The following is a 14,929-nucleotide window of genomic DNA, read 5'->3' as shown; positions in this document are numbered from 1 at the left end:
GCTTATTTATTAAAGTCACAGATCTGCAGAGTTTCTATGCAGGTGTGTGTCAGTGGGGAAGGGGAGGGAGAGAAGGGAACAGGGCAGGGATTGGTCTTCTACAATAACCCAGTCTCTGGCCAGAGAAAGAACAGAACATTTAAGCTGGTTAGAAGCTGAATGCTAAGGCTGCAGGTCACCATTACCCTGTCAAGGATTTGCGTGTTGGGAGGGAAGAGAGGCCTCAGTGGCAGTCATGCTCCAGAGCAGTGCTGGCAGCTGATTCTTCCTGGAGCCCAAGCCTGGAGTTCACAGAATCAGTTGAGTAGGATCTCTTGGCACTGCAGGGCTGCTGGTTCCCTGGCTGTAGCCCTAAGGTGATGCAAGGTGACTGAGAGCAGAGGCTGTATGTGCTGTGCCCTCCCCAACTGAGAGGACAAGAAAGGTGCCAAGGGGTGAGGAGTCCAGCTCTGAGGAAAGAAAGGTAGCCCCTTTGCTGCTGCTTTGCTCATTGAGGGGTCCAGAGAGGGTGAAGGAGAAGGACCTGGAGGGCTGAGGTGTCAATCCTAACCCTAAAGGGAGTTGCTGGTAGAGCTGGAGGTTGAATCATTCCAGCCTGAGATGTCTTCATTTTCTGAAACTGGAAATCATCCCCAGGCCCTCAGGGATAGCAGCAGAAATGCTGCTTCTGAGTTTCTCAGGGGCTGAGGTAGGAGAGTTTGGCTCCCTAAATCCCACCAAAGCATAGTGTCAATGCTTTGGGATTTTTTGCACATTTAACCTACATCCCAAATGTCCAGGTTGTAATATCAATGTGTTCATTTGAACTCTAGCATTGCTGAAAGGTGACCAACACCCAGCACACTCCCCGGTGCCCACCCACCTCCTTTCCCTTTGCCCAGTGTTCTCGGAGCGGCCTGCTTCTGATGTGTAAATGGCCCGAAGTCCTGCGGGCAAAACCCACCAGGACATGTCAGGACAGAGCCCACACAGGCACACCTGGAGAACCACACAGAAGGGAAAGGCTTTTGCCACTGATTCACTGCTTTATGTGTGAGCCTCCTGCAGTCACACGATGTCCTGTGTGCAGCTTCCCAGTGCCACTGGGGCCTACTAGACATTGCCTTAGGAAAGAGCCTCTGACCTTTGTAACAGGACACAAACCAGCTCATCTCTGGTGCTTGGCAAGAGGCCTCAGTTGGGGGAAGGACGGAGAAGCTGAGCTGTATGGATTTTCCCTCATCTCTCTGCTTAATATGAGAACATTTGAATTCTGATGACCTGTTTTATCTCTAAGGCCTGTAATTCAGGGTCTTCTTGCCCAGGTCCCTTCAGGTTTTGTGGAAACTGGCTCATCCCATGTAGCTGTGCTGGAAACTGGATCAAGAATGACATCCTGTTCATGTCTCACTTTATGAGTTCATTGATTGTAGTGCTGGACCCAGACGTTGTTGCTATGTACTGAGTGCAAACCCTGTGCGAGACCAAAATCACACAGCAGGGTGACAGCTTCTAAGGGTGCTAGACCCAGCCCTGTGTGAGAGAAAGCAGCACTAGAAAGAGACCCCAGTGCAGCCACTCAGGTGCATTTCAGGATCAACCTGTTGGTCAGTGTTGCATTATTCTGAGACATTATGCAGTGATTGTCTACAGTGCTAGTTAGTTTTTACCCATACATCATGCAGTGGTAACTAAAACATATATTCCACAAGTCTGTGTGTTGCATTATATACCAGATTCCTCATCTCATCAAAGAGAGAGCAAGTTTATTTGACAATACCTATTCTCCATACTGCCCTGAGGATGGGCACTAGTTATACTATGGCCCTTTGGTTCTTTACTGGTTAATCTCATATCAGATACACTCTTACATCTTACTAGTTGCCAGACCATACCAGCCCATCTGTCTGGCAGGGGTGGGACTGGAGGCAGGGCAGCCTGATTGAGGCACCACAGAGCTCTTTGCACATATCCTGGGTAGTTAAAGCTGTAAGCCTTGTTCCCTGGCACACCAAGCCAGCAGTGCCATGATGAGCCCTGCAAGCCCTGATGGCCAGTTGCTAAGATGCAAAGCTGCTCTCCAGCCCAGACCATTGCACAGTCACTAGCACCTCAATTCAGCATCCCTCTCTAGCCCCTTGCACAAAAGCATCCTCCATCCCAGCCTCCACAGTTGCCTTCCTCTGCCTGCTCTGGCCCATACCTAGGCTTAGGGCTCTCCCAAGGCCCTACCGTGCTCTTGTTGCCCAGATGACCTCCTGGCTCTACAGAGGGTTTGGTGGAACATGGCTGAGAACAGGGATATGTTGATGAAAATCACAATGGAGAAACCTGGAGTTTGGCAAAAGCAGGTATAAAGTCAAGCAAGCTCTGCATGTTGCAGCCTGCCTGCACCAGGGACGTGCAGCAAACACAGAGCAGCTCCTATGCAGAATAAATTATTACAGTTGAACCTTCATGTCATGTCTATGTGTTATAACACAGGGGGGTCAAAACTGCAGGGCTGGTAGTTCTTACTGAGGCTGCAAAGCCTGCCAAGTTTCAAGAAGATCGGTGCAGGGGTTTGGGGGGAACTGCCCCTCAAGCTGCGGACAAGCAAAACTCATGCCACGGGTGACCCTGCGTGTGCTAAGGCGCAGCGGGGTGACAGCTGCAGGGGTGGTGGCTCCTGCTGTGACACCTGCCAGCTGTGGAGGAGATCGGTGCCAGGGGGATTTGGGGCCCTGCACCCCTAGCTGCTGACAGACAAAACTCCTGCCAAGACTGCGTCTGTAGGTGTTGTAGGTGTTAACTGGTGACACGTGGAGGCCATGTTTCCACTCTCCAGCTACACATGTGGTGACACACTGCTGCCTTCTGTCTGTCTCTGCATTCCTTACCCAGTACCACCTCCCCCACAATGACTCCTCGCTGTTGTGTCAGGAAAGAAGAAGCTCCCCCTCCTGTCTCCAGACCAGCCAGACTTCTAGGACTTTCCTGACTCATCTCCTCTCTCACTTAACATTGCTGAGCTATTTCTCTCTCAGAATTGCTGGATTATCAGGGCTCAGGTGGACTCTTTTCTCCTGCCAAGACCCATCCAGCCCTGGTGGGAGTGAACGGGCCCAAAGTAGAGCCCACTGCCTTGACCCCACTGGCTCTCGGGGCTGCACTTACCCATCACCTCCCCATGAGTATTCATCCAAGGCTGAACACTGCTGCACTGCAGAGGTGTCTGACTGGAGGCAGCATCCACTTCATATTTATACCAGTATGTCACTGTGAAAGCAGCATGTATTGCCAATGGTGCCCACCACATCTTTCCCCCTGCTCTCCCAGGAAGACATACCATTGGGAGGAATGAGCTGGCCAGCTGGAACTTGAGCAGAGAGTGCTTGGGGCTGCCAGGAGCTGGCAAGGCAAGGTTGTTACAGCCTGGCTCCAGATAAGACTCTTCCCTGGAATGACCTCTATCAGGAGCTGGAAATTAAATGCCCCCTCAGGTAGGACATGAACAAAGAGGGCAGCCGGGGCAGCTCTGGGGCTGGGTGGAAGCAGATCAAGTGCAGGTCTCTGGTGGGCAGGTCAGATTTAGGGCCAAGGCAAATCTTGGCTTGTAGGGCAAATATGAATCAAGGGCAGCTCTCTGCTGCTCAGGGTGGATCTGAGTCCAGGGCACCTCTGGGGAAAAGTGGATTTGGGCCCATGGCAGTGCTGTGCTGTTTGTTGTGGGCCTGGTTCAGACCTTATGAACCTTTGGTCCCGCTAGGTGTGACACAAGCAGTCCAAACATGACAAGTGACCATAGAACACCCTCCTTTTGTTGCTCACCTTCCTGGAGGGTTGAATGGTGTCTATCAGTCAAACAAACCAGTTTACCTAAAAACAAAATTGGGAAGCAGATCCCTTCACACAGACACTGCAGTGTCCCCCTGGCAGCCCATAACTCTGCTTGAGCCAGTACCCTCAGCACCCACCACAGACCTCGTGCAGTCTAATGTTGTTTCTTCTGGGGACCAGCTGCTAGCAGGTTGACACATGTATTTGCCAGCCCACAGTATGGCATCAGGCACCAGAAGTCCTGGCAGTTTCCCTGGCTCTGTTGGGAGAGCAGCCCTGGCAGCAGAGCAGTGGTTGCAGACGGAATAGCCAAGTCCCAAGAGCGGCACATTTTCAGAGTGGCTGAGGCTTAAGTGTTGCCACAGAGATCTGGTCCTCTTCCCAGCTGCACCTGGAGTAACCCCCACCCCCTCTCTGATAGCTTATTTGTAAAATTGTGGGGGAAGGGGGAGTTCCTATCTGGCTTCAGGTGCCTTCATGGCAAATATGGGGTTGGGATCTTCACTGAATTTCCTTCTTCATGAGTCTGTGTTGGTCTGCTCTGTTTGTCCTGCTGCTGTTGTATGGGGACACATCACTGGGGGTTTTGGGGCATCCCTGTTGCAGTGGAGATACAGAGGTCCCAGGCTAGATACTATGCTAGACCATAAACCAAAACAGAACAGAAATGTTCTAAAGAGCTGAGCTGTTACACCTGGGCTCCGCAGCCATTTCAGAGCAGCCTTAGCATCATGCAGCCGTGGATCTTGCTATAGCATAAGCTTTGGCTGGAGTATATTTTGCAGCTGAGCAGGAAGGTATTGGTATGGGGCTTCAGGAACCATTAACAACTGTCTGTAACAGAAAAACTTGTGCTAATATATCTGAGCATATGGTTCTTGGTGGGGAAAAAAAGAAGCAAAAAGCAAATATGTAGCTTATGATAATTATGCATGAGACAAAATTAGGGGCATGCTACTGAATGCATATTTGACAAGCCACCTTCTTTTATCACCACTAACATGTTAAAAAAATTACCCAGTTAGGGTGTTGGATTGCTAAAGGGTAAGAAAATTCACAAGACTGCACTGTTACGGTAAGTTCTGTAATAAATCAATGGCTCTGCTCAAAAGTTAGACACCAGATCCAGATGCTACCTGTGGTCATATTGGAATCCCCTTACAGCAAGAACTTTTGGAAAGTGCCACCTTCTTTCCTTGTTGCCCTTTTGAAGATATTGCTGAAACAGAAAAGGTCCTCGAGAACCCCAGACCTTTCTTTCTGCACCTACAAAAGGGAAACTTATGCATACGAGTGTAACATTTTACAGACTAAGTTGCTAGCATGAGATTTCACTCAGAGAGGGTTTCCTAACCAGACAGTGCAAATGAAGCAGTGGAGACAAAACAATATAAAAACAATTTATGTTGGACAGGGCATGTATTGCATGTCCATTGCTTTGCATTACACCAGAAGCCCCAGTAGTGATAAATGGTAAGACACTATAGCCAGTGCCTGTAGTATATAATGTTACTGAAATAGAAGCACAGGTAAATCCGCTGTAAAAAATTAAGAAATATTGTCCTGTCCTTGGATTAATCCATTTCAAATCTAGATTTAACTACTTAAATGCAGTAACTAGGGATGGGGGAGCATTTAACATGCTGATTTAAAGGGGGCACCAGAATGGCAGGCCAGGGTGCAAAACTTCCTAGTTACACTTCTGCTTTGATGGGGAGGAAATTTTAGCACTTAGTTACACAAAATGTTGATATGGAACTGAAACTGAATTCTGGAATTAAAAAGCAAGGCAGTCCCTTTTGGTTGGAGAAAACATACAAGGCAGTAGCCCATCATTAAATGAGACTCACCTTTAGTGCCTTGTCAGGAATCCAAAGGTTCTAGTGATAATCGCCTTACTTGGGAACTGGAAAATCTAATCAAATCTCTCCCACCGAGAAGCATACACTTAAAAAGCTGCAATCCCTCAGATCAGTTCAGAAGTTTCAATTCTGTCCCTTCTCATTTACATACAAATTACAGTCTGAGTTATGACTAAGTAACTAGTCGTTGAGTAAATTATAGGATTGCTGGTTCTGGTTGTTAGATAAGCTTTTAATTGTCATTATGTTGTAAAGAAAAAAAGGGAAGAAAGGGCCCTTAATAGAGTGTAAGTAGTAGGTGAAGCATCAAAAACTAAAGTAATCTCTTCCACAGTGAAGGAATATAAGGAATTATCAAGGTCCTGGGAAATGAGGGCTCATTTTTTTTCTCCTTACCATTGTTTGTAAAATGGAGCCTGAGGCACGTCTACATGTACAATTAATGTGCCTGAATTTTCAGGGCAGAAAATTCAGGTGCATTAAACTGCGCCCCCACACACATCTGAACATGCACCCTCAGGAGGAAATTTACTCCCCAATGCTTTCAGCAGGGCATTTCTTGCTTTCCTTGGCCTCACCTAACACCCTTTTTGTCTCTATTCTCATCTTTTCATCTCTCTAGCACTCCTACCTGGCTATCTTTCTCTGGATTTGCTCTCTCAGGTGCCCCTAACTGATTAGTCCCTTCTGGGGGCCTATAGTCTTCACCTTCAATTAGCCTGCCCCAGGCCTGCAGTCTCCACCCTTAACTGGAGCTCTCCTATGATTTTGTCATTAATTTCTCTACCCAACAATCTTTGTTCAGGCTTTATTGCTATCCCTGCACAGTGCCTTCTCGGGGAGCCACTGTGACCAGTCCCTGCCAGTCACGCTTGGGTTCTCCCATACTAGTCCCTTTAACTGGTCACCTCACCACAGGCCCAAAGCCTGATAATGCACAGTGCCTTCCCAGGCACCCCTGCCATGGCCTCCCTTCTTCCCTATAGCCATGCCTATGCCTTGCAGTCAAAATGGCCAACATAAACAAAATGATCTAACCCCAAAAAACTTAAACCTCACTCTGGGCCACAGCAATTCCTACTTCACTGTGAGCAAGTGTGCTCTTCCACCCCGCTGTCAGGTTGGATTCCACTGACTCCTGCCTCTTCCTCTGACTCTCCTTAATGGAAAATTGATGTTCAGGAGGATGGATGTTTCTTGGCTTATGAGTCAATCCAATGTGGTCACTGGTTTCTGCAGGGCTCCACTTCCCCTACACCTTGCACCTTTCCTCTCAGGCTATTCCCTGATGATGCTGAGTGGGGAATATACAACAAAGTCCCTTCTTTGACTCTATTACGTTCTTTAACCCCCAGCATCTAGATTTCATCTTCCACTGGTCTAATCTCGCTGTGGCTCTGATAGTCAAGTTAACAAAAAAAACAACTAACTCTTTCATGTTTCTTTCTGGCCTTGCCACCGGCCTCACTGACTTAATTTCTTTGATCATCCCCTAAGTTCAGGGTATAATGTCTTGCTTAACTGTAAATCAAAACCTCAGGGAATTCTCCTGCTCTGCTATCTTTCTCTTGTCCAAGGAAAGTAAATCAGAAGGAGAGCTTCTTATCCCTGCCCCTCAATTCCTTTCTTTCACAAAACAAAATTAAAAGGAGATCACTCTTGTTTTTTCCCAATTCTCAAGGGCACGTTATGCTGCAGCCCTCTAGCTTTTGCCCCATTTTTCTCCTCCCAGGCAAGCCAAGTACAATCCCTTCCTTGTTCTGGATGCCTCAGTTTCCCTCCAGGTCCCACCCCTCCTGGAAGGCCTGCTCTGTCTTTCTTCTTGGTTGGTGTTGCAGGGCACGAAGGTGCCTGCTCCTTTAAGAACAGAAACTGCCTAGGGAGAGGGCCTTAGCAGTCGGTCAGGAACCCCACAGCTGCAGGTTACCATGGCAGTAGGAATGAAGAAATTAGCTGGCACCCACAGGCGGTCAGCTGACTGGAAGAGGCAGGGCCTGGGGCACATATAAACCCCTGGGCTGGGACCAGAGGGCAGTTCTCTGGCATCTGAGGGGGAAGGAGCTCTCTTAGAGGAAGCTAAGTAGAGATGGTTGACTGCCGGTTCTACTTCTGGTAGGATTAAGAGGCTCCAGGAGCTCACCAGGGACCCTAGCTTGCAAGGCATTTAGTGTTAGGGGTGAGGTTTAATGATTTTAAATGGACAAAGCACAGCCATGAACTGCTTGCATTATGTTGTAGCCGAGGGGCTCATTTTGATTTCTTTTTATAAACTGATGGATCGGGCTGAGGCTATTGGGGAACGAGGAGGCCTCATTGGGGGCCCACTACAGTGTGGGGAACCCCAGTGCCAGGAGGTGCGCTGCCAAAGGCACTAGTTGGGGTGCAGAAACAGGGCTGTGGAGGACCCAGTGATGACCAAAGGCCTTGCTAGTCTAGGGCCTCAGAGAGACCATCTGTGAATGCCATCTGCGAGGCTTGGGGCATGGTAAAGGGGTGGTTTTGGAGCCATGCATGGAGCCCATAAGGTGTGTGGGTATTGTAAGACACCTCCTGAGTGTGGGACCCAATAAAGGGGTCCAGCAACCTGCAGATTTTTGGGGAAACTGTCAGTACTGTGACTGAGTAGCAACTTGAGGACAGCCTCCAAATCCATCATTTATGACAGCAAGATGTGGCAGGTGAGATTAGTAGGTGCTCATAGGGTGAAGCTTGCACCGTCATGGTGCCCTAGGGACATCCCAGCCATCCCAGGGGTGGCCATATCGTGACAGTTGGTCTCCACCAACCATTCCCCTGGGTGTATTTCCTGCTGTGTCCCTGTTCTAGGGTCCTTCTGGGATGACCCACACTGCCCTTCCATCTGGCATCCTTCTTTAAGCTGTCCAGTTCTCTTCCTGGGCGAATGGGGGTCAGCTTCCTGAGGCATGTGTCCTCATGCTCCTGTGTCCTGCCTGTTGCCCTGATTTTCCCCAGACCTTCTTTCCCCATGCAATGGAGATGTGCCACTCACCCAGACCTATCCCAGTAAGTTTCCTGCTGGCATGGCTTCTCCCATGGGGGCATAGCAGGGGCTTGGACACAGTCCCTGCTACACCCATTCTCAGCTGCCCTCTTCCAGCTCTCCAGGGTACCTTTTGTTTGTCTGTGGCTCTCCCTCCAGCAGCCTCACTCCATGCAGTGCTCAGAGCCATGCTGCCTTTCAGGCTCAGAAGCCAAATTTATATTCCCATGGGCTCTACCCCTTCCAGTCACATCATCTTCCAACCAAGGACAAAGGTTTTCCCTGGCATACTGATCTGCCTTCTCCCTTTGCTACAACCTATCCAGCTGCCCTACAGTCTCTACTTAACCAAATGCTGGAGTTCTGCTCCTTGTAGCCTATTGCAAGGCAGCTTGCTCCAGGATAGTCACTTTCAGCTTCATATTCCCAGTCTGTCCACTGCATTCTGGATCCTAGCCCCACTCTCCAGAGGGTCTGCAACTTGGTGTTGTCCACAAATTTGCTAAGCATGTACTTAGTCCCATCATCCACATCATTAGGAGAGATACCAGACCCAAGACAGACCCTTGGGGAACCCCACTTGATACCTCATCCCACCAAGACTTTGAGTCATTGATGACTACATTGAGCATGGTGATCCAACCAGTTATTCATCCAGCTTCCAGAACTTTCATCTATTCCATATTTCCTTAGCTTGTTAATGAGAACATGATAGGAGGCAGTATCAAAAGCCTTGCTAAAAATCAAGGTATAACATGTCCACTGCTCTCCTCCCCACAGTAGATCACCTTATAGAAGGAAATCAGGTTGGTCAAGAATGACATGCTCTTGGTGAATCCATGGTGTGGATATACCCGGAGGGGGAGCTCTGGTCTCTGCTGGCAGGTCTGTATGCAATGTGAAGCAGATAAGGCGTGAGTTAAAAAAGCAGAAATAACTGCTGCAGCAGGATTGGAAACCCAGGATTCCCTTATCCCAGCTGAGTGTTCTCTTTGCTGAGTTACAGAATCGCCCTTCCTCTTGCTTCTGTTCCTTTTAGACCCACAAATCTTTGTTGCTCAGGCAGGTAGCTTCAGCAAGAGAGGAAGAAGATTCCACCCAGCCCTGTCCATAATCTGATGGTTAGGGTGTTCTTGGAAGTAGAAGATGGGTTCTTCAGTCTCCTCAGGGTTTCCCACTTCTTGATAAGTTCTCTAACCACTAGACTATTGAGTAAAAGACAAGTTCTTCCTTGTCCTCTGACTATTTTGTAATGATGTTAGGGACTGGAGTGTAGGTGGTCTGGCCTAATGGTTAAGCCTGATGGTTAGGCCACTAAGGAAAGGCAGAGGACAGGAGTATAGTCAGACACAAGTCACATTACCAAATTCAGAGGGAAATCCAGGGGCAGAGTCCACAATGTGAGATTGGGTTAAGATCTAGGGATCAGAGGCTGAGTTACCAAATCCAAAGGACAATCCATAGAGCAGAGCAGATAGAGAAGATCCTTAGAGCAGTCCAAGAGCAGAGTCAGACTGGGGTCAGGACCCAGGAAACAGATCCACAGGGAAATCCAAAGTCCAGGAACAAGCCAAAACCAGAAAAAACAGAGTTCAGGAACCAGGAGACTTGTCACACCACACAAGGTCACAGCTATCGGCTGGCCTGGAGGCTGTTGCCAGAGGTGGGGAGCCTGAACTCCCAATATTCAGTCAGTAAGTCAGTCCATTACCTAGCTGGTGCACAGCTTGTGGTCCAGAGACCCAAGGCAGGTATGACTGCCTAGGCAATTAGGCCATGCTGGGCTTCCTGCAAGGGTCCCTGACAAATTAACTCCATTGATGCTCTTAGTGTCAGTGATTAGGTATGAGGTATGGCCAGCTAAGTAGCCTGCGAGTTAGTGAAACCTTAGGAGTTTTGCAGAAGGTATCTGGATTACAGTAATTGGGAGTCAGGTTCCTAAGTGATCAATCTAGAAGACCTCTGAGCATGAGTAACAGCGAACATTTAGGTATGTAGAGGTCTTTTCAGGCCAAAATGTATGAATTAATCTAGGCATATAAGTAATTATGCATCTGCTGAAGGAAGGTGGATCTTATTCACTTTTTGGGACTTAGGTGCTACTTGCAGGGTCAGTTTGGATCTGGCCCATACAGCCTGGTATTTTGTGCTGTGAGGTATCTGTCCAGAGTGCTGAACAGTAGGCCTGTGTGAGCATGCAGCTATTCCATCCAGCTTCAGATCCGGCTGCTTCAGATGCCAGTGATCTGATCTGGAGCTCCAGTCCCAGTTCCCACTTTGATCGAACAACAGTGTTGTTGTTCTTTGTCTGACCTGGATGAAACTTGCAGGGCTGGTAGCGTCTGCTGAGAGCATGAAGCCCACCAAGTTTCAAGAAGATTGGTTCAGGGGTTCAGGGGGAACTGGACCCCAAATTCTTGAAAGCAAAACTCATGTCATGTGTATATGTTATACCACAGGGGGTGAAAACTGCAGGGGTGGTGACCCCCACTGAGGCCATGAAGCCTACCATGTTTCAAGAAGATCGGTGCAGGGGTTTGGGGGGAACTGCCCCTCAAGCTGCAAACAAGCAAAACTCATGACATGGGATGAAAGCTGCAGACATGCTAGGCCCTGCTGTGGCCACGATGCCTGCCAGCTGTCAAAGAGATAGGTTCAGGGGTTCTGGGGCCCTGCACCCCTAGGTGCTGACAGGCAAAACTCGTGCCATGGGTGCTTGTGCAACTTACTGTCTCTGTCTTGGGGCAGTTGATTGTCTCTATTGATTATTTCCTCTCCTTAGTCTGTGGTTTTGTAGGTATTATTCCTCACTAATTAACTCATTGATACCTAATTAACACATACAAAACCACAGACTAAGGAGACCCTGCTGCACATTAACACACACACTGTCACCCATGTCACGAGTTTTGCTTGTCCATAGCTTGAGGTACAGGTCCCCCCAAAGCCCTGAACCTACCTTCTTGAAACTTGGCAGGCTTTGTGGCCTCATCAGGGGCACCACCCCTGCAGTTTTCACCCCACTGTGGTGTAACACATACACTTGACATGACTTTTGCTTTCCAGAATTTGGGGTGCAGTTTCTCCCGAACCCCTGCACCAATCTTCTTGAAACTTGGCAGGCGTCATGCTCTCAATAGAGGCCACCATCTCTGTAAGTTTAATCCAAATTGAACAAGAAACAACAAAGTTATAGATATTTGATTGATTCCCCATTATTCCCTATGGCCAGATCGCCAAGGCAGCTCCGCAGATTTTCCGAAGTGGTTCAGAAGCTCCGGACCACTTCAGGAAGCCTAAAGAAGCCAGTGCTTTGATCCAGAAATGGTGCTTTGGATGCCAAAGTGTCCGAAGCTTCTCCGGATCCGAAGCACAGTCCGAAGCCTCGCACAGCCCTACTGAACTGTTGCATCTAAAAAGTGCAAAGCTGAGCAGATGCACCAATTCACAAGAGAAGCAGCATATAGTGAAAGAAACAAAACTGTGGATTCACTTTTGCTATCTTTTTTTGTATGCATGATTTCAACATAAAACATATTAAAATCCATCCTAGGTAGGCAAGGCCTCAGTTTCAAGTAATTGCTTCATACAGACCCTTGAGAATAGTCTGTTGTTTGTAGTCACTTATTGCAAGGGGTGTGAATCACAAATCAGAGTGGTACAGCCTTAAACAAAATAAATCCAACCTTGCTAAACCCAGTGTAGGGTGAGTGGAATTTAGATCATGTGGGACGTGACACTTACATGAGAAATTGTAATGCTTCCTCTTGCAGTTAACATAGGGAATGGTTGATCTGTTGGTCAAGGAAAAGAAAGAAGAGTGAGAACATGTGATGAGCAGCTGAGAGTATCTGGGTATTGAGTTACTAAGAGCTGGTGGCTGCCAAATGTGGCAGAAGAAAAGCAGGTGTAAGGAACATAATTAAAGATATTATGTGAGCTGAAGAAAGGCATTTTAAACAAGAACAAGCTGAGTTAAGTCCTAAGTGTTCTCCACGGCTAAATTCTTTCCTCCTTAGTTAGCAAGATACTCCTACATTATTAGTACAGCTTGCATTGCTAAAGTTGAACTTGGCACTATGTGGACACACGGTGAAAAGATAATTCTTGTGTGAATGAATCAGTAATCTAACCAGAGGAGACAGGCACATGTTTTCATAGATTGTAAGGCTGGAAGGGACCTTGGAAGATCATCAGGTCCAGCCCCCTGCACTAAGCAGGAAAGATAACTGGGGCTGGACCTCAGCAAGGTGACCATCCAGTTTCCTCTTGAAGATTTCCAAGGTAGGTGATTGCACCACCTCTGGAGGGAGCTTATTCCATAGTTTGGACACCCTGACTGTGAAGAAGTTTTTCCTAATGTTGAACCTGAATCAATATTCCAGGAGTTTGTGGCCATTACTCCTGGTTGTCCCCTCAGGTGCCCTTGTGAACAGTTGTTCTCTGAGCCCTTGATGTACTCCCCTTGTATAGCGGCAAGCTACTACCAGGTCCCCTCTCAGTCTTCTTTTCCTCAGGCTGAAGAGTCCAAGATCCCTCTGCCTTTCCTCATACGGCTTGCCTTGCCTTTTAAGATTCTGATCATATGGGTGGCTCTTCTTTGGACTCTCTCGAGCTTGTCCACATCCTTGTTAAAGTGCAGTGCCCAGAACTGGATGCAGTACTCCAGCTGCGGTCTCACCAGTCCTAAGTATAGAGGAAGAATCACCTCCTTGGTTTTTCTGGAGATGCATCGATTATTGCATGCCAGAATATTATTTGCCCTGCTGGCTACAACATCGCACTGCCAGCTCATATTCATTATTATTACCCCCAGGTCCCTTTCATTTGTGGTGCTAGTCAGTTTGGTGCCACCAAGCCTGCAAGTGTGTTGGGGATTGCTCGTCCTGAGGTGGAGTAAGTGTGAGTGAGTGAGTGAAATAGTATATTTTCTCCATTCTGCACAAAGGAGTTGAGGCACAGATAAGTTATGTGATTTGAAAAAGATGATGCAAAAACTCTGGCAGAGCTGGACTCAGATCTCAAGGGATCCAGTCTACTGCCTTAACTGTGAGCCTATCTGTCCTCTACAGACAAACACTGGGACACACAAGATGGCACAGAAAGGTTGCTCAGTTTTGAGAAGAATCTAGATCACTTCATGTAACATGGAGAGAAAACTTATGAATTTCAGTTTGTGTGGACAATAAAGACATGCCTTTGTGTGCAAACCTTTTCCCTCCAGAGCAATCTGGGCTACCAGTGTCAGCAGAGGCTCTAGTCTATCTCTGACTTTCATGCCCATAACTGAGTAGGTGGCAGTGTCTGTTTTGTTATTTAAGTACAGATCCCTGGTTCTGGATGCATCTAGAGTTCCAGCTCTGGATGTGTCAGAGAGCTGCCTAGACAGGAGCTTCACAAAGCTACAACAAGGAATCACCAAGAAACTCCACTTGGGACTGTTCCCTAGTCCATGATTTACCCCTCCCTTGGGAAAAAAAAGATGAACTTTGTAGAGCAATTAGAGCAAAAACATAATTAAGTTTTTGTGAGTCAAATGGAAGCCAAGGGAGGTGACTCAGGGAGACCTCCTGTAAGTTCCCCAATAAAAGATTTCATCGCTCTGAACATCTGTCTGCAAGGATCATATATGTCCTGCATTGAAGAGGAGAGCCAGGCAAGACCCCAAGGAAAACTGTGAGTCTGGTTGAAGTTGGGAAAGGACTGTGTCCCATACAGCTGTCATGAAAAAATAAGGTATCACAGCACTGCAGCAAAGGACGTGAGCCTCAGGCCTGTCAAGAAGGCAGGCAGGACTGATGGAGTTGTGAGTGCTAAGAGGGGTTGTGGGGGGTGGGGAGCGATGATTTAATTATTACAGCTTGTTAATCATTAGCTATCATAACTCATAGTTTCATAGTTTCATAGTAGCTAGAGTCGGAAGGGACCTAGGTAGATCATCTAGTCCGACCCCCTGCCTTGGCAGGAAAGAGCACCTCATCTAACTTCCTTTTAAAAATCCCCAAGCTAGGAGCCTGCACCACTTCCCCTGGAAGCCGGTTCCAGGCCCTAGCCGCCCTGACTGTGAAGTAGCGCCTCCTAATATCTAATCTAAACCTACCCTCCGCCAGCTTGTGACCGTTATTCCTGGTCACTCCTGGCAGCACACGGGGGAACAGGGAACTCCTTCCTTTCCCATATCCTAGTGTCCTGCTTTCCACATATTCTGTCTAGTGTGTCCTCCTTTTGCTGGGCTTTTCTTCTTTCTTATCCATTGTGCCCTGGGCTC

This window comes from Crocodylus porosus, unplaced genomic scaffold (assembly GCF_001723895.1).
Source record: "Crocodylus porosus isolate Cpor-Errol unplaced genomic scaffold, CroPor_comp1, whole genome shotgun sequence".
Classification (NCBI taxonomy): Eukaryota; Metazoa; Chordata; order Crocodylia; family Crocodylidae; genus Crocodylus; species Crocodylus porosus.
Note: the sequence above shows the minus strand (reverse complement) of the source record.